A 27,863-nucleotide genomic window follows, 5' to 3' on the forward strand; every position below is an offset into this window, starting at 1 on the left:
TTTTGTTTTAATTTTTCATAAGACATAGTTATTCATCTTTAAAAATTTAAGGATATTTCACACATTTCTTTGAACTAATAAGTGAGATCAGTAAGAGAGCATGATAGACATGGTCAATACATAAATATAAATTAAAAATATAAAATTTATAAATATAAATTATGTTTCCATGTAATGTTATAAACTTTGCAAACTGAAACACCATTTTAAATAGCCTCAGTAAATAAAACACTCACATATCACACCCCTCAAAAAAGCATTTGCAATATCTGTGTGCTGGTACTTGGAAAATGCTCAAGAAGGAAACAAATATCATGATAAAAACAGAACTGTCCTGTGTTCCTGAACTGTCCCAAACAGTTAATTCTCAACAAAACATCTGTACAAAAGTTTTACAAGTAAAATCCTAGCAGAATATTTTTTCAGAAGGCTTGTTGAAACCATTTTCCTTGTTTTTAAGATTTACCTCAAAATTTTAGTCAAAAAGACAATGAGGTATTGGTTAAAAGATAGACATTTACATCTTTGTAATGTAATAAAATCCAGAGATAATACTACAGAACTAAGACCAACTTATTTTTAAAAAGAAAATTAGTTTAATAGAAATGTATTTTCTTTCTCAGTAAGAGGTAGTTGAATAACTATATGCTAAAATTAAAATGTCTAATTTTTCTTCAAAAAAAGAAAACTTGTATATGTACTTTAATACATACCAGACATTGACTCCTGCTAAGTTGACAGCTTTGCCCACATGCATGTCATGATTTTCATAATGTCTGGATAAATTTAGTATTAAAAAACACAAGAATTTCAGAAGAAAACATGAAATCAAATCCTAGTTAACCATAGTTAGGTAATGAAGTCTCAAACATAACACAATGAGCATGATTTATAAAATAAAAGTCAACAATTTGGACTAACTCAAAATGAAAAAAAATGTATAGATAAAGTCAGCATGAAAAGTGAGGCTTCAATGGGTAAAACGTGCTTGCAGATCAGCTATGAAATCAACTGTCATATGGAAAATGTATAACGAATTTTAGAAATGCCCTTCTTTAAAAAGAAAAAAAAACAGACAATTTATTTTTATTTTTCATTAATACCTATTTGAAATACATGATAATTACATTCCTCCTGGAGAGTTGGTACACGTATGTAACACATTTCAATTCTTAATTCATCCTTTTCTCCCCACTCTGTTCAAATTGCATCAGAAGAATATTTTTTAAATTTTATTTAAGGAGGAAAAGAAAAAAAAAACAGAAAAAGGGTACAAGTTATACAGAATTTCAGAAAAAAAATAAACAGTAGGAAATCACTAGTTAATAGATTACATATTCTCATCTTAGAAATATTTGTTCAATTTACAAAATTAAAGCATATAAAGCGGACATTCAAACAGTGAAACTGCAAACAGTTCTGTTCAGTGATCCAACAAAACTCAGTAATATTGTTATCTCTCTTATATACTTAAATATACATGCAGTTATATCGTTTAGAGCACTTTCTTTTCCTCTCTTTTGGACAATGACAATTACACATTTTGGGTTTTATTACTCCCACAGTTCTTATTACTTTTTTTTGAAGAGAGTAAAACTGAATGTGACATAACAGAACATAGTCAGTCAAATCAAAAGGATGGAGATAATAAATAATGTAAAAACATAATACAAGGTGATTAACAATGGTTACCATAATGCCTCTTGCTATCTTAAAAATAATTTCCTATATCATCAGTTATAATAAAATTGAACAAAACAGTACAGAACAAAGCCAATAAAACCAAAACACTGTAGACATTACAGGTCTTCAAAAGAAGATAATAGTCAACCAGAATGGGCGTCATAATGAATCTTACTATCTTCATAGCTGTTGCCTATACTTTCGAACTTGGTACTATCAAGCAAAATAGAACAGAGGAAAATCAGTCAAAACAAGATGGTGAGAGCAATACAGGATTTCATATCAAGTTAATAGGAAATCAAAGTGGGTTACTATATTATATCCTGCTATTTTTATTTATTTTTCTCTTAGTTAAAAGGATAAAAATAAAAAGTAAATAATAAAATGGAGATTGAGATAAAAGAGGGCATAACAACAAATCAGCGCAGGTCAAAACATAACATTTAAGCAAAATAGTGTTTCACCACAAGATAATCCCGACATAAAAGTAGTTACCATATTGTCTCTTTCCTTGAAATCTTTGAGTATAACTTCGTATACTCTAGCATCAAACATATGAAGACAATGTAAAACCGTTCAAGGGGATGACATTATTACAGGGTATTTAGAATCAACTAACAGAAAGTGAGCAATGGTTTCTGTATAATCTCCTTGTCTATAAAAGTTTTCTTTATATTATCTTTTAAATCAAGAAAAGACCTAAAGTCCCTGTTTGTTTGCTTTTAGTTACGTCTTGTAGTGACTTGAAAGACCACTAATTCTAGATTTTCTGCAGGTGAACAATCTTACTCCCATTATACTACTAGCACTCCCATAGTTGTTGCCTTTTGCAGGTGGCCCATGAACGTGAAGTTTGTCTAGGTTATTTTCCCAGGACTGGTAGGCTGCTCTAGGGACAATATGCAGACTTTACTTGAGTTCTGGCAGAAGTCCATTCTATGGCATTTGGTGAAAATATTTAAAATTTTCACAGTCAGATCATATTAATGCTTATGTTTTCAGATCTTATGACCACTGGAGAGCTATGAAGATAGATTGTGCATGTGCAGATCATTGGCTCTTTTCTGTCAGTGTCCTTTCCCAGGCTTTATACCACCCCACCACTTGTCCCATCGATACTTCTGCAAGGCAGATTTCGGACATTGATCTCCATTTGCACCTTGTAAAAAAATGTATTTCTGTGTTACAAAAGTTGTTACACTGATCAGCAGATTTGGCAATGGGAAGAAAGATGCTGGTCCTCTCAAATCCTTTGGAACAGCAGAGACCGATACACATACACTGGAAGACTTCAAGTGTATGCATGCACAGAGAAATCTTCATGTGAAGACACAGCATATCTGTGATTACACATTTAACCCAAGAAAATGAGCTCAGGAGAATCCACCCCTTGGGCAATTCCATCCCATTCTTCCAGCCTCCAGGACCATGAGAATATAAATGTCTGTGGTTTCAGTCACTCAGCCAGTTAGTGTAATTTTATGACAGGCCTAGAAATCACATGGATGTATACAAATCCATTGGTAGCCTTCCTTTTATTTTGCAAAATTCTTCAACTTCTTCAGTATTGACTTCTAATTTCACAGTGTTTGTTCAGATAATATACTACATATGAGTTCAAGTCTTCTTAAGCCTCTAAAGTTTATTGAGGGTGTTTAGTGATGTGTCATACAGTCTGTCCTGGACTTTGCTCTATGTTCTCATCAGACATATGTTGACCCTGCTATTGAGTGCAGTTCTGTCAGATGTTTTCTAAAAATAGTTATCTCATCCTATTGGTCTAGGCATCAATTTCTTTCTAGTTCTTCTGCTGATTGTAAAACTGATGTGACTTTTTTCTGTTAATGCTCCCACAACCAGTGATAATAGAATTGATAGCATGATAAACAAACATATCTACTCCAATGCTGGATGTTACCTCAAACTGATGAAAGAACCAGAAAAAACATGGTTCCTGGCTTGCTGATGATCACCTTTTTAGTCTTCCCCCACCCTAATGATGATTGACCCCAGTATATCCTGCATGTTAGCTCAGCACTGTATCACTGAGCTACATCTGCAGTGCTTAAAATTTTTTTGAGAGAGGGTATCACTAAATTTCCCAGGCTGCCTTGTAACTTGTGAACCTTCTGCTTGAACAACCACCCTAGGATTAGTGAAGTGGAGTTCTGACTGTGGGGTTAATGTGGATTAAAAGAGGCTCTTTGATTAGTATATACAGTATCTCTATGTTGAAATAGTCCATTGAACTTCTCTATTAATTTGTGTAAGTTATCAATGTTAATCAAGAGCAAAATAATATATTTTAAGAAAAATTTAAGCAGGACATGGAGGCACATGCTTGTAATCTCAGCACTTGGGAGGCTGAGGCAGAAGGATCACTGCAAGTTCAAGGCCAGCCTGAACTGCATAGTGAAACTCTGTCTCAAAAAAAAAAAAAACATAAAAAATGCTTTGTGAGTTTTTGGACTGCTGATCTTCTCTGTGGGTTTGGAGTTGATATCTTTTTCAGAGTAATTTAGTTTTCAGATTTTTTTTTATCTCTTTTTCAGAGTTAGTTTTCAGAATTTATTTTCAGGGATCGAACTCATGACTGCGTGCTTGCAAAGCAAGTACTTATGCCCTTGAGCTAAATCCCCAGCCCTAGGAGTTGATCTCTTTTTATAAAATCATATTATTTGTTTATGTAAAAATCTGTGTTTTACATTTGTCTCTTTATGGAAAGATAAATTGTTATTGTTAGTTTAGATCACAAATGTCACTCTAAGGTCTGTTGGTTGCAAGTGGGCCTTCTAGGAGTGAAACACCAGGGGAATGACTATGAGGTTTTGTGTTTCTCATCCCCAGCTTCCCACTTCTCTCTTTGCTTCTTGGCCACCAAGACTATAGTGCTTTCCAGTGTTACTCTCATCCAGACATGTCATTTTTGCCTTTGATTCACCTGATCATGGGTTGAATCTACTGAATTTTGGAGGCAGCTGTAGCAGCTCCTCTTTAACAAACGCATGTTGAGTATTTTGTCCCAGTGACAAGAAAGTGACTAATATAGAAAATTGGTGTCAAGACTGGTGCCATTCCTGGTAATGTACATGAACTGTAAGGGCTTTGCAGAAGGAATTTGTCAAGATTTGGAGGAGGAGGCTATTGAATCCCGGAACATTGTAAGTGGTGCTTATTGGGCAAAAATGGTGAGGACTTAGAATAGTACAATACTGACAGAAATGCAAACAGTAAAGGCCGGGCTGAGGATGTTTTAGCTGGGAAGAACTCCATGAGCAATTGTACTAGATGCCACAGGTTTTATGTACAGGTAGAATTCATCTATACTTTACCCATGTCCTAAGTTATTGCAAGTGATTGGGATTAATGCCAACTTATTTGGCCAAAGAATTTTCAAGGCCCTCAAGCACTCAGCCTGTGTCATGAGTACTGATGGATCCTGTTAGCCAGATCCGGAAGAGTGGAATGATTTGGGAACACTACTGTTTGCACCTGAAAAATTGGGGCAAAGGAGAATATACTTGCTGAAAGATTAGCATTCATCTTTCAGAGACCAAATGAAATATGCTTGTGGGCATATCAGAAATCATCAAGACCCCAACCAGCATAGGACACCAAGTATAAGACAGTAAATATTTCAGGCTGGGGATTTAGCTCAGCAGCATAAGCATCTGCCTTACAAGCATGCGGTTGTGAGTTCGAACATTAAATATTGCATTTGAGCAGAGAATCTGTGGTAATCTGGCTCGTTCAGGGCTTCCTAGGAAAGGGCATGCCTAAGGTCAGCCATTGCAACAGCATTTCAAGAGGCTCTCTTTTCTGCTCAAACAGGTGGCCATTTTTTTCTTATTTACATCTGCTATTTTTATTTTTCCAGGAATGCAGGATGTAATAATTATTGAATCATTGAGGCTTCCTCCAAAATGCCAGAAGAAGGCTTTGGGGGCTAGGCCGTCAAGTTTAACTGTGTCACAGTGCCTACGAGAGTCTCATGTGAGGGCAGTGCTTGAAGCAGTGAGTGTGAGGTCAAAGAAACAATGGAGAGCCCTGGAAGGTGGGGATCTAGGAACACGGATGAGCTGTGGAGGAAAGCCACAGGGAATGAGTGGAGCCAGCCACAGGGCAAGCCGTGGGGCTGCAATGACAAGGCTTTTGGTCCAGGGCTGTCTCAGCCGCTTGGAGCTCACTTTTCACAACCTGGTCCTACAGGCTTTAATGTGTGGACAGACTGAGCTTCATTTTTGTTTTGCTCCAACTCCATTTCATTCCTTATTCTTTGAGAATGGGTTTGCCCTGTGTAATTGTACATTTGAAGTATTATGTTTTCTGTTTTAGTTTTACAGTAGTTCCTAGCTAAGCATTTTCCTGGATTCTCAGGGGGGATTGGACTTGCACTTTGCTTCAATGCTCGAGCTGTTAAGATTGTTTCAATTCTTAGAGGTAGGTTAGCTGCAGTTTGCATAAAAATTTGTGCATGGATCAGGAGAGAAATATTATGTTTTAGATTGAAAAATTCCCCGTAACTACTTCTGTTTGGAAGAGGAGCCTTGTAGGAAGCAGAAAGTCCTGGTGATTGACTCAGAGGTGGGTATATTAACTCTTGGCACCTGTTTGCTCCCTCTGCTTCCTTCCACTTTGAGATGAGCAGCTTTTGCCCTCTGTGTCCTTCTGTCAAGCTGTTACATCTAGATCTCTATAAATATAAATCTCTATACATCAATAAATACATAGATGATATACATGATATACTTATGCATATAGATATTTCTCTATCAGAACTCTTGTGACTGGGTCAGTATGAGAATATATGAAGTTGGGGCACTCCGCAAATGCTGATCTGTGTTTCAAAGTTTCATTTGGCTTTTCTAGGAACAAACAAACCTTGTACTGAATCCTCTGAAAACTGTAACCCAAAATAAGCCACCCCTATTTCAACTAATAGTTATATGTTATGGTGACTCAATCACAAGAATTCTGATAAAGGAATGTATCTATATCTATATTGTTGGATACAGGTTTAGATTGATACAGTATTGATCAAACTTTTGTTCTTGCAAATGGATATCCAACTGTTTCAAAAGTAGCCTTTACAAAGACTTTTCCATCTCTCCTGTATTTTTCATTTGTATCTTTGCCATAATTAATTCATATATTTTTTGGACATCATTTTGCTCCATTTTTGAAATTTCTGGAGTTATCTCACAGTCTTGATTATGTTTATTCCATAACACTTGAAACAAAGTAGGGGAACTCCTCCAACACTATTCTGTTTAACAGTTTCCGTTGGCTTTTCTAGATGTTTTGTATTTGTATATAAACGTTTGCTGTTTTCTGTCTAAAACAACATGTATGGACTAAATATCTATTAAGATATTTGGGAAGAGATGGCTTTGTAACAATATTAACCATCTGCGTAATAACTGATTTTACATCTCCATTTAAGCAGACCTTAATTTTCTCATGTTTTCCATATATTTCTTGATATACAGATTTTCTACATCTTTTGTCAGATGTATGCATTGTAATCCATATTAATTCTAAGTTGAAGTGCTTTATTTCAATTTCCAGATGCTCCTCATCTGTTTAAAATAAAAGCATAGTAATCTTGTATTATCTGCCATGGCTAAATTCAATCATTAATTGTACAAGCTTTCTAAGTGATGGAACAGTGCACATATATTTCTTTGGTTTTCAGTAAATCTGTAGTATTTCTTCTCTCTCCCAATCAGAAGGCTTTATAAAATTCTTGTTCTATTGGCATAAAATTAAGGACAATGTGGAATAATAACTCCAACACTTTTCTATGTAACATCAGCAGCATCAGGTTGTATATTAGTAAGGTTACTGACCAAACTGCTATGGAGGTTCCTCAATGTGTCTCCCCTTGGGAAAAGATCCCACATAACTTCTGGCACATGGATGCAGGCTTGTCTCTCTTGCACTGTTGCAATCGCAGCCAGTATAACACACCTACAGGGACAACTGGAACACTTAGACTGTAAGCAAGACTAAGATATTTGTTAGAACATGTTTATTTACTGAAGTTGGCAGACTGAATACATTAATTTCAAGCACAAGTAGATAAAACTAGTGGAACTAAAGAAAAACAGGCAAGAAAAGGTCAGTTAAGAATCCTTCAGTATAGACACTCAGTGAATCACCTTCAATGTGCCAAAATGCATAGAAGAATGTATAGGGCAGATGTGGGATGATACTCATCACCACGTATACTTAGACATGCCAGGTTAAATTGGAGTAAGTTCACGTCAACCACACACAAATAGGTAATATGAGAAAGGAGCAGAAAAATCGAATGTCCCACTGCATGGAGCATCTTTCTTCTTAGACCTGCCCAGCTGCTGTGGACTGGTGTCTAAGCTGCTATCGCCCAGAACTGGACTAGATGAGTTGGCAGTATTCATTTGGTGTTTGTATGACCAAATAAATCTGAACCTTGGACACTCGTTTTTCTGTGAGGCATGGGTAAATGGATATCAGAAGACCACTCTTAGACCACAAGAAGTTCTAGACACTTCATACCTGCAGTGCCATGGGAAGTCAACCACAAGAAACTGGAGTGTAAATTAAACTCCCCAGCACACGGGCACAAGGCAAGAGGAGGGAGGTCCCATAACTAAACCCAGTGCAAACACAAGGTAATTAGACACACAAGCAGGTGCTCTTCTTCCACCAGAATCCTCCCCTATGACACCTCACCTGTCCTCACATGACACCCTTCTCAGAAACCCCTGTTCCATTCCCTCCTCCACATTCTGCCCCATTACAGTGCCCTTCTGCGATCCTGGTGTCCTTTTACATCTCCAACTGAATAAGAACCCGCCAATGACCTTGCAAGGGTGCTTTAGGTTGAAACCTCCCCATCAGCAAACATCTCTTCCAATAAATACATGAAATGGGGAGGATCAGCACAGCGCTGCCATTTTCCCCATCTGAATGAGAAACATTATCAACCGGAGCTGAAGCAGGGTAAGCAGAGCATGGGGAACTCTATGACCTGAAGTAAAGACATGGGCAGCCTATGACTTCAGTGAGGCCACAGAATTTAGAACTCTTCATGATGTCTCCAGAATCCATGTCCCTGAGAAAAGGTCCAGAGAGTGGACAGTTAATTTTATCCCAACTGCTGCACAAGTGTAATGAAAATACAGCCAATGCCTTATGAGAAGATGGCGGGAAGCAGAAAGACAAAGGGAAGAGATGAGTGAGTTAGAAGGGATGCTGGTATGTCCCATAGGCTGAGGTTCATGGCCAGTGGTCCTTGGCAGGCAGATTGGGCAGAGAAGAGGTGACTCAAGCCTGAGCATGGAAGAGAAATTTTTCCCTTAACATTTGTCCCATAGGCATAGAGTATGCTGTTTCTCTGTGTCAGTGCACTGATTCCCACCTGGCTGGGGAGAGGCGGTCATGTGGGAGGGCAGTGTCTCTCCCAGGGAAAGCACAGCCTGACACTCCCTCCACACCTATCGCACCATGGACTTGTTCCTGGACTTCATACTGCCCCTTTGATGTATTCCTAGTGCTATTTCACTGTCCTAAGGGCCATTAGTTCATATTCCTTGACATAAACTGGGGCAACTCTTCCAACTTGTTCTATGTTTGACAGTTGTCTTTGGCTGTTGTAGGGCCTTAGCATTTTTATATGAATGTGATAATCAGCTGTCCAATTTCAGCATATATCCTGGAATTTTGATTTGGATGGTATTGAATCTATCCAGGTATTTGATAAGAACTGACATAACTAAATCATCTGAAAACAAGGTTTATACCTCTATTTGTTTATATTCCCTTTAACTCATGTTTTCAATATATTGTTTCTCAATGCAGAGATCTTCTACATCTTTATAGGATTTCTGCCCTCAACTCACACTGCTGTGTCTGGGGACAAACACTACTGCTCCACTATCCGAGCAGCTCACTGGGATCATAAACTCAGAACCAATAACAAATTGAAGATACAAAATTGGAAATAAAGAGACTGTATTGAAAAGACGGGAAAAGGAGGAGACAGATAGCCATGCTGACAAGGACCTGGGTATGGGCCCCGGGAAAAATGGAAGAACTGTAGGATTCAACTGGCCTCTTCTGTAGGAAGTCAGAGACCCTTTCTCCTACCTGGAACTTCCCATAATTCCATTGGCTTCCCAGCATCCCTTTTTATGTCATTCTTTTTGAGTAGTGTATATGTAACCTCTTTTTGTTTATGTGTTGATTTGTCCTTGACAGAGCTTTATCTCTGGGGTGGGCAGCTGGTTGGCAATGGAGTGCCTTATTAATAGTTAACTTAGAGTTAGTAAGGAGATGCATGGATATTTATTTTAGTAATATAGTGACCCTATACTGGATATATATATATATATATATATATATATATATATGCCATAGATGTGAGTACATACTGAATAAGAGCTTTCCCCAAAGTTAGGCAGGCACCTCTCCCCCTTCTAACTCTCTGCCCTCTGCTTTCCTGCATTCTATTGGGGGAGGGGAGGTACTGCTATCTTGGCTTAGGATTCTTGGCACTCTCTGTACCCTGCCTGTCACCTCTTTCTCTCTCTGGTAGTGTTCAATGCCACCTGTGCGAATGCCTTCTCCATATCTGGTTGTTTTCTCTGCCCTGTCCTTGAGACTACTCCCAAGGGAATTTTTCTAGTAGAGTTTTAACTCTTTCTAGTTACGGTTAGAAAGAAAACTAATGAAACATTTGCTCTTCTCTTTCCACGGCTGAGGACTCTTTTCTCTACAACACTTTATAATTTAATTTTAAGTTGTACTTTTTATTATTTTAATTTCCAGTTTCTCACTGCTACTGTAATAATATATACAGTGATATTATACTCTGTGACACTGCTAAACTCAGTAATTATTCTAGAACTATTTCCTTAATTTAAAAATGCTTATTTTCTTATTCTCTGTATATGTGAAGGCTCATACATCTTTTCTCCTTATGGATTATCTCATCAAATTCTTGTAATATTGAATAGAAACTTAAAGGCAATGTTGAATAATTCCTCAAAATTTAAACTTCTCTGTGAATCATCAATCTTAGGGTATATCTTAGGTAAACCACTGTGGAAACCAGTATCCTCAGTTTCCTAAAGGCAAAGACCCCACATAACTACTGGCACATGAATATGTGCTCCATCTCTTCTAAGATGTAAAACCCAAGCCTGAATACTACATCTGCTGGGACAAGCAGACCCTGCAGATTGTGAACAAGATGAGGATACCCATTTCAACATGTTTATTTGCTGAAGTCTTGATAGGCTGAAGCTTAAGCCAATGATTTCATGAAGAGCGCACAGAACTAGTGGAAACTAAAGTAACACTGGGAAGAGGAGGTTAAATAGAAACATCCTTTGGTAGAAGCCAACAGGTGAATTCACATCATGGGACACAGAAGTGTTTGAAGGTAGAAAGTGGGATGACCCACATTTCCACAAAGATGTGATAGATGTGGCCAGATAAGCACGGAGGGATTCTAGGCAAGCCACACACAGCAGAGGTGATAATTCTTAATGGAGAACACAGAATGTAGTGCTGAATCGTTTGTCTGAGGGAAAGTGTGGCAGTCACTGTCTCCTTATGATGTTATACACCAAAATAGGATTTGGAAGGATGATTGGCATTGGTAGCTTAGTTTGGAAGGCTGTGGAGTAATGCTAAGAAAAGTCCCTGTCATCAAGCAGACCATCCTTGCGTCATTAGACTCGCTTTCCCCATGGAACTAGAGTTACTGTGCTCTGATGTATTAGCTTGTTTTCCCTGAGGCATGATGTGATCACTCCATGTCCTGAGAGGGATGTATAAAGAGTTCAGAGGCCTCTGTTAGAGCACAGGGAGTACAGGACATTTCAAAAATGCTAACAAAATCACCAGTAGCTGGAATGCACATAGAAATCTTTCAGGAAAAGCACAAACTCTAATTCCCTCCACACCTACCTCACAGTGACATTTGTTGCTTCCAGTCCTAAGTTGTAAGCAACTCAAGGTCTTCAGAATAACTAAAGCTTTCCTACCAAAGATCCATAATAGTACTCTGAAACACTGAAATGATGGCACTGAAACTCACAGAATGAACACTACGTTGGCCACTTCCTCAGAATGGAGTGGTTGGCTGGGGACAGGCAGTGGGAGTGATTCATTTTTACTGTGCACTGTACAGAGTAGGATTAACTGTAAACAAGTGCTGTGATTCAAGTTTCTATTTTAGACAACTGTATATTTGAATACAAGTGTAAGAAATACAGTTATGTCTTTGGCAACCTTTAGTCCCACCCTCAGTGCCAAAAATATTGAAACAACACTATTGTCAAATTTCTCAAATGTATAGTAACATGGATGCTGCCAAGATATCTAATAATTCCATTGGCATAGGGACCCTATCTACTTCCCTTTTAGGGTCACATCAATTCCTTCACACCACACTTTCCTCATCCTTGGAAACCACTACTCCTCAGGGCTTCATTTCACTTGAGAGTCATCCTTATCTCTCAGGTAAACCTCACAGATGCTGAGGATATGTCCATTGGTTACTGCCCTTCCTGGGGCCAATCTTCTCATCGCTGTCCCCGGTGAAGTCAACCATCTAAAAGTGCTGCTCAGAGTGGTCTTCCATCCTCCCAGGCTTTCTTCTGAGGGTCTGGCCTCGAATATCTATTAAAATACCACGAATATCTATTAAAGTCAACTCCTGCAGAAGGAACTGCAGTTACCCTGCCACAACCCGCTATGGCTCAGCACCCACCCAAGGCAGTTCTCTACTATACTCCCCTCCTCAGTGTCCTGTTTCTTGCCTTTAAGTTCTTGAGGAAATCCGTCTATCTCTCAACATTGGTGGTGCTGCTACACTCCACCGTCCTATAGCATGGGCTTAATACTGCTCAGGATACTTTACTCATCTCTCTACCAGACACAGAGCCTTCCAAAGAGCACAGCTGTAATGAGAATTCAGGGCTCAATTTTCCCATGAGCAGGTGGAGTTCTACACTGACAAAACGTTTCCTGATACACTATAATGAACAAAACAGAAAATTCAGGTGCACCTATATCTTTAATAATGTAGAACATCAGATTTTATCTGTATGCCTATTTCTGGACATAAATCTGGCATAAATCTCATACACATTTCTAAGGAAGTTCTAATCCCAATGTTGTGATAACCAGTTTCATCTTATAAACAAAATAATTTCCCAGTTGATTTTACAAAATTTAAAAGATGCCTGCACTCAGGATAAAAGATTAAATTTACGTGTGATCAATATTATACAAAATCACATACAGATCTGGAATAAAAATCAACCATTAATATCAGAAAATTAAAAACATATGTAACATCAATATTCTTCAAACAAGATGCACAAACTCCTTCAATCTTAAAAAAGGGAACAAGATAAGTCATTAAGAAAACACATGTCAATTTTTAGGAATCCAAATAAAATAACCATCATGGCATGGACTATATTATCCCCATCATAACTTGGCCATGAGCTATTTAGAAAGTTGCCTGATCTCTACAAACATAGACTGAAAAATGGCCCTTTTTCACATGAGGTGGGAGTTAAGCTTGTTATGTGGCTTCAGAATACTGCCTGTCCCTATCCAGTACCTAACCACCTCTGTGGGCCATCACTCCAGCATGGCATCCTGTAGGTCATCTTTCATAGCCTTTTCATACAGACAGGTGTATGACCTCGGATCTCTCCTATTAACTTTTGCCAGATGCTTCAGGACTTTCATCTTGCTGGTCTCAGCTTGGGCTCTGGGACCCCACAGGAACTCATAGCGAGCAGGATCACTATTGGGCACCTGCCGACACTCCAGGTACTGTTCCCTTACCAAATCCTTTGTGATGAATTTCCAAGGCTCCTCAATAACAATGTACTTACTCTGAGGCAACCTTTCCCTTATTCTCAGTACTTTCCTTATGTCCTCCACACTGGCATGGTTATCCTTCATGAAGATGGTAGTAAGGATGACTATTAGGAGGTTGATTTGGGGAATGCTCTGATCATTAACCAGTATCCCATTATAAGTGGAGGCCCAAGATGGAGACAAGCTCATATGTGTGGCCAGTGGGACCCACTTCCCTCATCTCAATGCCAAAGCTCAGACACAGGCACTCACAGATTAGACTGACAATGAGAGGGAAGTACACATGGTAATCCTCATCAACAATCTGTAGTATTTCTGCTTTGGTGATTGGATCTTTCTTTTGATACTTAAGGAGGAGGACTGGCAACAATTTAGCTATCTTGTCATCTAGAAACACAAGTCGCAAGATCTGACGAACTAGAATATCCTCAGAGTGGCGCAGATCTTCCTCTTCTTGCTTGCTGGAGACCTCGCTGAACTGGCTCCTTTGACTTGAGGCCATGTCACCGTGGGAAGAGGTCATCTTCAGTATTCTAGGGACAGGATCCCACCATGAGGCACTTCTCTAGATGTGGTCTGGATTCGAGGATAGCAGGAAGAGGAGGCAGAGGAAGCAGTGGTTTCTACTTGCTCTCCCTCAGGCTTAAGAATCTGCACCTCCACCTCTTAGGGTGATGTGCTGGATCATCTAACTATGAAGATGTTTTGACTTCCCATGGGATAGCAAGTTTGGTGATAAAGACTTGGGTGCCTGGAAGAGAGACAGAGAGAGAAAGAGATTGTGACTAAACTCAGCTGAGAATGGTACTCAGCACAGGCCCAGGACAGGTCTTCTCTTTGAGTGGTGCTCGAGTGTCTTGCAGAATCCTGTCCTCTTGAAGGCACTGTCCCCAAAACCCTGGCTCGGGAACTAAGACTGCTCATCAGGTTGCAGCTGAATCACATAGGGCAGGCTCTAGGTAAGACAGTAGTGCTTATGGTGCCTGAGCTTATGGAGTCTCCTCTGTCCTGGGAGTCCCAGTTACACATTTAGGGCACGTACCTCATCTTGACTCTTGGTACTACCTGGCCTCCTCTGCTGCTGTGTGAGCTATGGATGCTGCCTCAGACCAAGACCCTCACCTTTGGTTCCTGGAGCTCCTGTAGGAGGGATGGCAGCCCTCAGGTTGCACACTACAAGCATTGTCCTGCTGCTTTCGCAGGAAAAGTGGGATGGACTCTGTGAGATTCCTACTGTGTTGGATGAATAGTCCCTTCTCTGCTCATTCAGGGCCTTCAACTGTCCTTGAGTAGGGTCTTGAGTTCAGGCCTCTGCTGGCCTGAGACACCCCCTCAGAGAAATTGACCACCTTCCTGAGGGGCAATATAAGGCAGTAAAGGAGGCACACATCTGGGCCTCAGCTACCTGAGGCTGTGAAGTTTTCTGCAGGTATAAAAATTCAGTTGGGTCCAAGAGGTCTAGGGAATGAATCTACTGCATTCTTACCTTTACAAATGGAAAGGTCTAAGACTCTCCATGGGATGATCTGTGCCCAGCTTTACCTACAATCCTATCTCCATGAGACATTCAAAGAAGAAGTGAAGAGAAGTCAGCCCATCTGTATTCCTTGGGTCTGATGACAGGTGACAAAAGGACAGGTTGAGGTCAGGGTACTATGTGTTCGGTTGACAGAGTTCCCTCTGCTCTTACCTAGATTGCTGCCAGGACCTGGTGTCCTACTTTTGTTGTCCAGAGTCTAGCCTCTTCTTACTAAGACTTTCTGTTCCTTGAGACAAATTACCCAGAACTAAGACAGAGGCTTCAGCTTCACTGCAATGTGCAGGTTATATGTTTCCTAACACGCATATGTCTGTGTTTGGTGCAGGATAAGCTCAATTCCTTTAGAGTTCTCATTTTGACTCTTGGCAGATCCTGGGACTCCTGTGTCTTTTGACCACATGGAGTGGTCTAGGCCAAACTGAAAACACCATCTCAGGTCAAGTCTTCACCTCCCTAACATCTCTAGGATTCTCAAAAGAAGTGAGCAGGTGCCCATCCCATCACTCCTACATGGGGAATCCAGGACTCAGGGCAGAACCTATAACCATATCTTCTGATTTAATCTAGATTTTCCACTAAACTCATGGCGAATCAAAAACAGGATGTCTTGAAGGTGACTGAATTATGGGGGCTAACAGGTGATGTGCTTTTAGAAGGTGGGTCCAAGTAAAAAGAGGAGTGCCATTACGAGGACACGGTGTATCTCCACTCCTGGCTCAGCCCTTCATTCTCTGATTTCTGGAAGACTTGTGGTGAGCACCTTTCCTGTTACAAGGCCCTTCTGCTGTGATGTTTTGCCCTGGAACTGCCCAATTGTGGGCTGAAACCCCTGTAATTTGCAATCTCACGTATAAACATTTTCATCATTAAATTGCAGGTATTGGTATTAGTTTTCAGCAATGAGAAAATAAGTAATTTATCACATATGTGCTTCTGTAGTTTCTGTACCTTCCTCCTTATGAGGCATAGCCTTCCTCATCACCACCCTACCAGAAAATAGATGACCTGCTCTTTTGATACGAAGACTTCATCCCCTGAAGTCTCCCCCACCTTCCTGCTTATGATAGAAGAGAGCATGCCACCTAGGGACCCTAAAGAATGACCCAGGATCAGGAAGAGTCTGTGAGTCTATTGTTTCTTGACAGTGGGTACCCACAGTCTGAAGGAAGAGGCTAGCTAAGGTCAGTTCCTGGAGTCCTCTCCTTACTGCCAGCATGTATTTCCCTCTGTTGATTTGAGTCACCTTTTGATCAAGGTCCTCATATCCTTGAGTCCTTTACTGCAGCTACTTAGCAGAAATGTGAATAATTCATATGCTTCCCCAGTCACTGAGAACTCCTGACTTAAAACAAGGGAAGCCAAGCTCTGTGTGTTTCCGTTTTTATGGGTGTGAGTTACCTTCAAAATGACACAGAATAACAGAGTGGTGAGCAACAACCATTAGGATTTGGGAAAATCACAATTTTGGGAGAGCCAAAAAGAGAAGAAAATAAATGCCAATGAGAGATATATCCCCAGGAAGTTGGAGTCACATGACAGGAAAAGCATAAAATACAGATTTGAAGATACAGACTAAAATGAAATGACGGGAACAAAGCAATCTAGTCTTTCGTGCTGGCTTCTGCTTTTTAGCAAAGAAGATAGAATCTATAGAACCAAAGTGAAATCTGGAACTTCGGGAGGCCCCAGGGAGAAAAGGCACTGTTCTGTGGACTGGTGGTTGTGATCTGCTGGAACTTTGTGGAATTCCATGTAATAAGTCCTTCAGGAAACAGCAGGAGACTGACCCTTTGGCATATCCTTGGAGAGTGCACATGCTTTGGTGCTACTCCAGGAAAGTGTTGAGTGTTTGAACCTGGGACTCAAACAGCCACAGGACAACTCTTCTTCAGAGCTCCCAGTGTTTTCCTCCCTCAGTGACTGGGTGAGAGACATTCTCAGAAAACAACCATGGAGACGATTGCGGCTAGAAAGAGACCCACTGAAAACTGAGCTTGGGTGGCAAGGGAAGAGGTCCCACTCTCAGCAGTCAGAAACCAAACTAGCCTGAGCTGCACTGGGTTTGAAAGTTTCAGCATGGTTTTTGAAGCCGTTGCCTTTCTGTCTACTTCCAGCACAGATCTGGGTGCTGGCTCCCTTCTTGACCTTCCACTGTGAGCACAGATAGTTGTTTCACTTGTACATAGAACAGGAAAAGCAGAGAGGCATCTGAGAAAATTGAGAGTTGATAGGTTACAAAATTTGGAATCCCAGAAGGAAACTCTTTGTTCAAAATCACAGGTTATTTTTCTAATATTCTATTTTTTTCTCACCTCTTGTTCTCCCAACACACTCTTTCCTTTTCATTTGTTATTCTCCACATAATTTTTCCTTTTCTTCTTTTGTTCTGTTGTGTTCAATTTCTCATGTGTTTTTGTTATATTTACCTAATTCTATAAACACTCTTCTAGTTCTTAAAAGATTCTTTGTTCAATTTCTATCTTTCCTCATATCCTAGAAACTAGTATACAAACTGCAATCCAAAGCCCGCTTACTTGTTGCAAAGTTCCAACACTGAGGTTAAACCTGAATACTGATTGTTTAGTTTAGAAAAAATTCTCATACATTAATATCTTTTGTCTTAAAAGAAAAACAAATAACATATGTCTCATAGGTTCACCACTACTGTCCTAAAGCTTTCAAATTTTTCTTTTTGCATCCCCCCTTTTGCAACCTCCTGTATCTTCTATATAATAAACATTATGCTTTCTTAACCTTATATAATCACAACTACGTAATTACTGTTGAAGTTTTTTTTTAACATTAATGGAGATATAAGTGTCACATTCAGTACATATTAGCTGTATGTAAGTGGCTTCTTTTAGTGTTTATGGTATAAGTGAAGAATTCTATTCCATGGTTAAGGATGGTAACTAATCGTTTTTTATCGCATATTACTATCCAAATTACTTTGGATGCTACTTTGTAGCTGATTTGTTTTACATAGGCAAGATTACACAATTGTTGCCATTAATGGGTTTTTCTCTGTATCCCAATGCTCAGAATACATTTTGACAATAACAGTACCAGAGCACATTTCCACATAATTTGGTGTTGGGACAATTGCATGGCACCTTCCTCTAGCAAATTAATAGAGTTGGTCTGATCTTAGGACAAGGGACAACCGATTGTAGATAGCTATGCCAAAATTAAATCATTCAGAAGCAGACTAAACAAAAGCTCTATACTATCAATAATGTCTTCCCACTAAGTGACATTAACTTCATCACAAAAATAACAAACAAACACAAAAAAATGAAATGTGAGAAGGCAAAGCAACAAAATGCACCTCAAACTCCGAAACTCCCACAAAGCCAGTGTAGGAATCACTGAGAGGGAGAAAAACATGTCATACTCCCAATTATTTAGAAGGAAAACAGGGGAATTCAGAAAATAGATCAAACAGATACTTCTCAGTAGGATCACAGAAAAATGACTGAACAGATAATAGAAGTAATAACTAAAAAATCCAGATTTCAGAAGATATGAATAAAATGCTAGATGAACTGAACAAAATGATACAAAAATATTTTTGTTGTTTTGTTTTGAGACAGAGAATCATTATGTAGTACATTCTGCCTTTGAATTTATGGTGTAGCCCAGGATCACTGTGCATGTCAGCTGGCATTGAACTTACAGGGATCCTCCTGTCTCAGCTTCCCAAGAGCTTGGAATACAGGCATCACCACCACACAAAGCTTGATACAATAATTACTGAAGTGTTTAGTAAACTATTAAGAGCCCATGAAAAGGTTTCAAAGAGACATCTAGGAGATTGAATATTATATTGAAAGTATAGACAGCACAGAGGAGCAATGTGAGGACACAATTTCAGAATTAGAAGACAGGGATGCTTTCAAAGACCAACTAATTAAAGAAAACTTTAAGCGAAAATAAAACATTAAAAGTATATTCAATACATACTACATGGGGCAAAAAAGACTAATCTAGGAGTGATTCAAATAACTAAAAAATCCAAAGTTAGAACAATTGGCATAAAAAATTCTTTACATAAATAATAGCAGAAAACTTCTGAAACATAGAAAAATAAACATTCAGATGAGTGAGGCATACATAATTTCAAATAGTCATGACCAGTACAGAACCTCTTCATGTTACATAATTGTCAGAATACTAGAAGTCTAACACAGTGACAAAATCTTAAAAGCTGTTAGAGAAAAGCTACAAATCTGTTCTAAAGTCAAACACATTAGAAAAACTACTGACTTCTCAACTACAATGTTAAAGGCTAGGGAAGCATGAAGTGTTTCAACTCCTAAAAGATAAATTCCCTCTGACTTACATATCCTACAAATGTTCCTTCAAAATTTATGGAGAAATAAGTTTCTTTCTTTACAAGGAGCATCTCAAGAAATGCATGATCAGCAAACAGGCATTACAAATTCTCAATAATATCTTATAAACAGACAATGAAACCAACAATGTCAATTACTCAAATAGAATGATTTAACCTGACAGGATGAGCATCTAACAAGAAGGGAAAAATATAAGAAAATAAGCAACAAGAAAATGATGCAATGACAAGAATAAATCAATACCTTTCAGGAATAAGTCTCAACTTTCCAATCAAAAGACTTAGATTGGTAGAATGGATCAAAAGTCAAGACCCAATCATAAGCAATGGAACACATTTAACTAAAAAGGAACACATTTACCTAAAAAGAAATTCACAGACTTGATATCAAAGGATGGAAAACAATACTCCTTTCAATAGGAAAACAGAAAAAAGCAGTAGTAGCTATCCTAAATTCAGACAAAGCAAGTTTCAAACCAAACTGATCAAAAGAGACATAGAAGGTCACCACAAGTTGGGTATAGGAGCAACTCAAAAGAGAATGGTAACAATTATAAACATACAAACACCAAACACCAACACACCCAACTTCATAAAAGACTCACTAAATGGGCATAAAAATCAGACTAAAACTAACACAATTACAATCAGGGAACTACACTCCATGTCACAAATAGTCAGATCTCATAGATAAAAAATCAAGAAGAGCATATCACAGTTCAATCAAATTTTGAAAGAATAGATTTAATAGATAGCTACAGGGTCCAACTGAACAATAGTAGAACACACATTTTTCTCAGCAGTACATGGGACTTGCTCCAAACTAGGTTCCATTCTAGTCCATAAATCATGCTTAAGTAAATGCAAAAGAACCAGCAGGCCATGCATAGTATCAGATCAGAGTGAAATGAAATGAGTAGCCACTGGCAAGAGAAACCAAAATTTCGTACTATTTTTTGAAATTTTATACCACTTCTATCCTTTTTTTCTGTTTCACTTTTTAAAATGAAAAAAATTAAAAACATACGGAAACTAAATAAGACCTTCTTGAAATATCAATGGGTTACAGAAGTCAAGAGAGAAATTAGAGAGTTCTTAGAATCAAATAGTAACGCCAGTACAACATATCAGAAACTATGGGGCACAATGAAAGCAGCCCTAAGCAGAGAGTTTACCACACCAGAAAAAGAAAGAGAGCCTAAAACCACTTCAGGGTACTCTTTGAAGTCTTATAAAAATGAGAATAATCCAATTCCAAAGCTAGTATGAAGATGGAAATTATAAAAGTCAAAGCAGAAATTAATAAAATTGATACAAAAAATCAGTGAATGAAAGTATTGGTTTTTTATACATAATAAACAAAACTAACAAAGTCCTAGCCAGCCTTACCAAAACAAAGGAAAAAATGACTCAAATCTAAGCAATCAGAAGTATAAACGGTGAAATCATAATAGTTTGCTGAAATTCTAAAGATCACTGGTATTAATTTTAAGAACTTTTACTTTAAAAAATAGAGAAGTCAGAAGAACTGTATAAATTCCTACATATACAAGAACTACCAGCACTGAACCAAGATAACATAAAAATTCCAGCTAGTCCAGTATCATTAAATGAAATCAAATCTAGAGAAACAAAGTATAACTAAGAAAAGTCCAAGTCCTGGCACATTCACTGTCAAATTCTACAATAATTTTAGAAAAGATCTAATGCCAGTATTACTCAAAATTATAAAATTTAATTATAAAATTAAAATTAAGCAATATTCCCAAAATAATTACTGAAAACAAGCCAGGAAAGGTTACAATCAGAGGAGAAAACTACAAGTCAATTTCTAGAATGAATATAGAATCAAAAGTCCTCAATAAGAAACTGGCAAACAGAGCACATTAAAGTATCAAAAAGATCACTTACTATGATTAAGTAGGATTCATTCCAGGGGTGTGAGGATGGTACAACATGTGTAAATTAAAAATAAAATATACTGCATAAACATAATTAAGGACAAAACAAATCCATGATCACCTCAATAGATGCACAAAAATATTTGACAGAATCCAATAGCCACTCATGAGAAAAAAAATCCTGAAGAAAATATATGTAGAACAAATTTATCTCCATCTGATAAAATCCATATATGAAAAATTCCCAAATCATATTAAATGTGAAGTCAAAATATTTTTTTCTAAAATCAGGAGCAAAACAAAGATTTATTCCATTACTATTCCTGATCCAAATGAATCACAAAATATTATCCAGAACTATCGGTAAAGAGAAATCAAAGATATATATATATATATATATATATATATATATATATGAAAAACAGAATGAAATTACCATTATTTACAAATGACATGATCCTCTACATGGAAGACTATAAGAACTATAGAAAGATTTGTAAAATTAATAACGAATTTAGCAATGTAGCAGGTTGAAAATCAAGGCAAAACATCAACAGCATTCCTATACAACAGTGATAAATATGCCAAAAATAAAACGAAAGGAATACAACTTTCATAATAGCATCAATAAAAATGAAATACTTGAGAATTAAACAAGGAAGTGAAAAACTTTACAGTGAAAACCACAGTATTCTGAAAAAAGAGAGCAAAGAAAATATGGAAAAATATTTTCTGTTCCTGGAAAGGCACAACGAATAGTCAAAATGGCAATATTTACAAAAATTTTACACAGGTTTAATGTGATCTAAGCAAAGTAACAATAGTATTCCTCATAAAACAGGAGAAAATATCATAAAATTTATAGGACACAGATAAGACCTACCAAGAACAGCAAAATCAGCAACACAGATTTCACCTCTTTAAATAATGGCTTTTTTCAAGTAATCAAAAAGCAAATGATGGCACACCTGCAGGTAGAAGGAAAGCCTTATTCATTATTGAGAACACGTAAATTGGTACGAACTATATGGAAGTCAGTATTGAAATTATTTAGAGGAGGTTGGGAATTTAGCTCAGTGGTACATTGCCTGCCTGGCAAGTGTGAGGCCCTGAGTTCAATTTGTAGTACAAAAATAAAAGAAATTATTTAGAAAACAATAGAAAAATTGCATTAAACTCAGATATTCCATTTACTGGTACCTTTGGTAAAGAATTAAAGACATCATATCAAAGTGATACATGTGTAGTGACACAAGTGATGCCAGCTAAATCTTGGAATGAGCCTACATGTCTATCCACAGATGAATGGATAAAGAAATTTTAGGATTTATGTACAATAAAGTAGTACTCTACCATAAAAAATACATATTTGAGTCATGTATATGAAAATGGATGCACCATGACAGCATACAGTCCCGTGAACTGAATCAGACACACATGTTTAATAACATATGCAAAACCCAAAATAGAAAGTAAAGTGAAAGATGAACAAGTAACAGTGAGAGAGGTTTAGCATATTGGAAGGGAGCCAAGAGTCGCAGAGAAAGGGAAAGAGGAAAAGGGTATCAGCTAAAAAAGAAAGCGTGATTTATAAACTTTTCACATGTCCTAAGTCTATGTGTAACATGATCATTGTGTACTAGAAATATGTACATATAGTTAGGCAGGGGCAGCAGGAAGAGAGGAAGAGGAGATCAGAAAAAAGAATGACCATGAATCATGTTCATGTGGCAACTCCCCACCATGAATGTAATCATTGAGTATGACAAACATGAACCAATACAAACAGCCTTCCACACTCACCTGGGGTCCTCTCCTTGACTCCCGGCAGACCCTGGTCTACTCCCTTTGCCGACAGGATGTGCCTCCTCTTGGGAGCTGGTGAAGATCCTCACAGCAAGGTCACCTCCCTGAGACCTCGGAGACAAAAGTGCAGCGCATCAGGACACCTTTGTAAGGGTTTCCCCAAACTGACAGAGGAGTAGAACCAGAGAGCCTCCATCATCTGGTGCAGGCCCAGGTGGTCACATTTCCCTTCTACTGACCTGCAGAATCATGAGGCAAATCCAGTCCCCCATCTCCCTTGGACAGCAGAGGTGGAAGTATGGGGCAGGGTGAGTGTTCTCAGTACATCCTGAGGCCGCCCCAGCCTGCCAGCAGGGCCAGGCTTCTCATATCTTGGATCTGCTGACCCAAGGCCACACTGTTCAGACCAAGGCCCCCTCCTGCCTGGTGCCAAAGGTGCAGCATCCCCCAGGGGTTGGTCACCCTCTGATCTTGCAATAATTGTTCCCTCTACATCTTCTCCTTGAATCTTGGATGCAGCTTTACTCCTCTGTCAAGTTAGAGCCTCCTCGCTCAGATTCTAGGTGGGAATGCAGCTCAGCACTCAGATTTAGGTTCCATCTGTCATGTTTGCTGGGCCCTGAATTCCTGCTTCATTTCCATCTTGCCTGGGCCAGGGCCTGTGTCTCCATTTTTCCTGAGGCTTTGCTTCTTCTTCAAAGGCCCTAAGGTCCCTCAGATCCTCTTGTAGAAAACCAGACACCCCTATCTGAAAACCCTGCTTGGGGCTTTCTTGGACTCACAACAAGGGCAAGCTTTTGGAGTGTAGCACACTCTCCTTTGCGACCAAGACTGTCACCAATCTGAGAGCTCACCAATGCAAGTTACAGTTCCAGGCATCCAGGCACCATGGGGGTTGCCAGGTCTGATAACTCTGGCAGAGAAGTACACTATGGGCTCTTCTAGAGGGGTGGCTCCCCTAATTCCTCTCTGTGGAGCCTGACCTTGGTTTCTGGCAGTCTGCACTGCCATCATTGTTTACCTGAGTGTGCCTTGTCACATCAAGGATCTGACTTTCAGATCTCCTGAGGACACATTTTGACAAGCCTGCCCCCATGTAGTCCAGGTCTGACAACAGAGATGGCTCTGCACTGTTCAGAGACTCTCACTTTTGGGTGGGGCTTCCTCAATCCCTAGTTGGGAGACCAGCTGGATTGGTAACAGGTTCTCTCTGTTATCCTCATCTAAAAGTCAGACCTCAGAACAAAGCCTTCACCTCCCTGACATCCCCAGATGCTAAAGTCATTTTGTGCCACCCATCTACTTTCAGGGACTTCATGGGGCTGATAGGAGGCCCTAAAAGGCATTACTTTATGGCCCCTCTCCTCCCTCAAACCTTGATTTCACACAAATGTAGGACCTTAGGCCTGTGATGACCCTGGAGCATTCCCCTTTGGACAAAGTATCTGCCCCTCAGAGACGTCTAAGGCAGAAACATCATTGTGCAGGTGGGGAGTAGAAGTGGAGTGCCCCAGGTCCAAGACTAACAACACAGGCAGGTATGTATTATTTGGGGACCCTTTACGTGGTTTATGGCTTCCACAATTATCCCACAGTTTCTCAGCCTGACCTAGCTGAACACAGAACTTCTCTCATGCTTCCATCTGAAGCAGGCGCCCAAGAACAAGGCTCTGAATTCCATGAGTTCCCTGACTCAAAAGAAAGTACTTACCTGATATTCTCCACTGCACAGTGTAGGGCTGTCGGCAGAGGAAGATGGGAGTTATCTGGGGACCCACCATTGGGGTCACATTTCTTCACTCCTCTGTCTGTCTCTGACATAAACCTAATCAAGTGCAGGCCCTATCTTGTTAGCCCACCCGAAAGACAGACCTCAGAACACCTTCTGTGCTCCCTCTCACCTGAATCTCAGTGCTCTTGTCCCAGTGAGGTGAAAGGGGTGTTCTCCTGTGAATTCTGCACCTTGAAGTGAAGGGCAGGCAACTGAGTCTTTTCCAGAAAGCGCTGAGACTGTTTCTGAGGGGCGGCTTCCTCAGTCTTCTTTCAGGCCTCACTTGGTTTGAGACCAGGTGTTGGCCAGTCCACCCTCTCCCCTGAAGCCCTGATCTCAAAACAAGGTTATGACTCTGTGTGCTGGGTATCCTGAGGCAAAATTATGGCCCCCATTGGAAAATTCTTTCCCAGAGTGCAGGGCTGACAACACAGGTAAATCTGGTTGCTCCAGATCCTTCTCCCTGGAGTGGGGCTTCCTCACTCCCCCAGTGACCCCTCAACGTGACCCATAGCTGATCCAGGCTCTTTCTGCTTCCTTTACCTGAATTGTGCAGCTCAGAACAGGTCCTCTTGTCCCTCTGACCAGAAGAAGTCGAAGTCAGTGGATGTCAAGTCCTTCACTATGCAAGGGGTCTCCCAGGGCTGACAGCAGGAGCAGGAAGGGATTCTTTAGATCCCTCCCTCCTTTCTCATATCAATATCTTGGTTCCTGGTAGAGCCTATGCCCCAGTTTTCTATGGACCGAATTCTGTTTGCCACTGTCCCAGGTTTTGCCTCCCAGCGTTCCCTGAGGCTGAAGCTCATTCCAACAAATTAGCCCTTGTAAGATTCAGAAGTGACAAGAGAGAAAGATTTGAATAATTTGGGGACCCCCCTCTCTGAATTAAAACATTACGCCTCCACCTACAGCTCATCATCATTATCCCTAAATGAGACCAGTGCACTCTACTCTCACCTGAATCCTGAGCCTCCTAACAAGCCCTCCTGTTGCTCTAACCCAATAAAGTGCAGTCAGTAAACCCCACATCCAGCAATATACCACAACTGATAGAGGGATAGAAAGGAAATCTCCCCATCCCCCAATACTTCCCAGGGGTCATCACATGGAATCCTAGCAGGGCCTGGACCCCCATCCTCCATGGACCTGGATCTGTTCCTCTCAGACCAAGTTCCCAAAACACATGGCAACGTGATCTCAGTTGAAAATCAATCCTTGTGGTACAGGAATGAAAACAACCTGAGTTGTTTGGAGACATTCTGTGACAGGACTGTTCCACACTCCCCCTTCAGCTCTCACCTTGCCCAGTGAGCTGTGGCATTCTCTGATCCCATCACCTGAAGCAGGCACATCAGAACAAGGCCACCACATCTCTCTGACCCCATTGAGAATCATGTAATGGGTATCATATCCATCAAGGAGCTCACGGCCTGATAGGAGGGGAAGAAGGGGATTCTGCTGGCCAAATTTTCCCTTCTTAGTGATCTTCACGTTGGGTCCTGGTACAGAATAAATACTTTCTGTCATCTATAGACCTAAGAATCAAAGACCTTGTCTCACAGTAAGGACAGATCCCAGGGTGTTTTGGGACAGAAAGGAGGACACTCCTATTGGTTGTAGATTAACTATGGTGGACTATGCTTGCTTCACTCCTGTAGTTTATTTTCTATTTCTCTTATATTCACGTTCTCTTAATATTTATTTTGAAAATCAGTCCTCACCCACCAGGGTGGTTCCAGGTTATTATTAGTCGTCTCTGGACACACACGATCTCCTTTTTTCTGCTGTGCTCATCTTTCTCCTAGGTCGCTGATATCTCTGGTATGAGGTGTTGCCTTTAGACTGCACTGTTGTAGAGACAGGTGTTTTAAAACTTTCTCCCAAATCCTGCTATCAAGGGTAATGTAAGCTGGCCTTAGTGCAGACCTAGGCTGACTTCCCCGCTCCATCCAAATATAAGTCTCAGTCCAACAATCTTCAGTGTTTCCTGTGACTTCCTCCTATTGTTTGTTTACATTTTGTGGCTTATGTGTGTTTGCTAGCTTTTACTTTGCCTAACTCTCCTCTGTTTTCCAGGGTTAATTCAGGAAGCACAAGGCTATAGCCTAACTTTGCCATTTTTCCCTGGACAGGTAAGACACTAAGTAATGAGGAATTTTAAGAAAAATTGAAATTTTGACCTTATTCTTTTTCTCATCGATGAATATGACAAACTGCTAAATTTATAGCAGAATCCTGCTACCTGAATGTGTCAGTAGAATTTTATAATTATATGTACAAAAGCTAATTTTTGTTAAGCTTACTTTTAGAGATTTTCAAGAATTATTTGTGGTAAATGAAAAGTTAAATTTCAAAGTTTTGTAAATGTTAGTTCTAGGGACTACAGTTGTTTATGTTAATTGAAATGAGCTAACCACATGATCTAATGCTTTAAAATATCCCTGTTACTATTTACATATATCTCTGGAGAGATTAATAGCAGTGCTTCATATCTAAAATGTCCCCAGAATCTCCCATTTGGAGTTAGGGCCTGGTGAACAGGGGTGGGTCACATAGAGGAACAATGCAAGGTGTATTCTCTCTGTTTGTCTCTTTGTTTCTTGGCTGAAAACTCTGAGCCAGAATAAACCTCTGTTCCCTTAACTGGTGGTTGTCAGGTATTTTATCTCAGCAATGAGAAAACCAATAAAGAAATATCTATATCTATATAAACAGATAGAAATGTGGAGTAGACTGAGGCTTACTTTTTGCAGGTGGATATCCATTTGTTTCAGAACTACTTATTTTAGTGGGTCTCTTTTCTCTCTTGTAATCATCATTTACAATCTTTCTCATAATTAGTTGTTTGTATATGCATATATATATATATATATATATATATATATATATATATATCTATTCCTAGGCTTCATTCTG

The 27,863-nt window shown here is 39.4% G+C and overlaps 1 long non-coding RNA gene across 3 annotated transcripts; it reads right to left on the reverse strand.

The window, feature by feature from the left end:
- Positions 1-12,432: 12,432 nt before the first annotated feature.
- On the reverse strand, positions 12,433-25,790 carry LOC134475389 (uncharacterized). Of its 3 annotated transcripts, XR_010046490.1 has the most exons (5): positions 25,491-25,790; positions 25,078-25,138; positions 23,174-23,280; positions 22,254-22,338; positions 12,433-14,326 (listed from the first exon to the last, which is right to left on the reverse strand). It is a non-coding gene; the product is annotated as an uncharacterized LOC134475389 (long non-coding RNA). The 3 variants fall into 3 exon arrangements; XR_010046488.1 differs by lacking the exon at positions 22,254-22,338; XR_010046489.1 differs by lacking the exons at positions 22,254-22,338; positions 25,078-25,138 and having other exon boundaries at positions 23,174-23,287.
- Between the last annotated feature and the right edge of the window lie 2,073 nt (positions 25,791-27,863).

Source organism: Cavia porcellus, unplaced genomic scaffold (assembly GCF_034190915.1).
Source record: "Cavia porcellus strain 051 isolate PalLab524CR breed Dunkin Hartley unplaced genomic scaffold, mCavPor4.1 scaffold_3, whole genome shotgun sequence".
Lineage (NCBI taxonomy): Eukaryota > Metazoa > Chordata > Mammalia > Rodentia > Caviidae > Cavia > Cavia porcellus.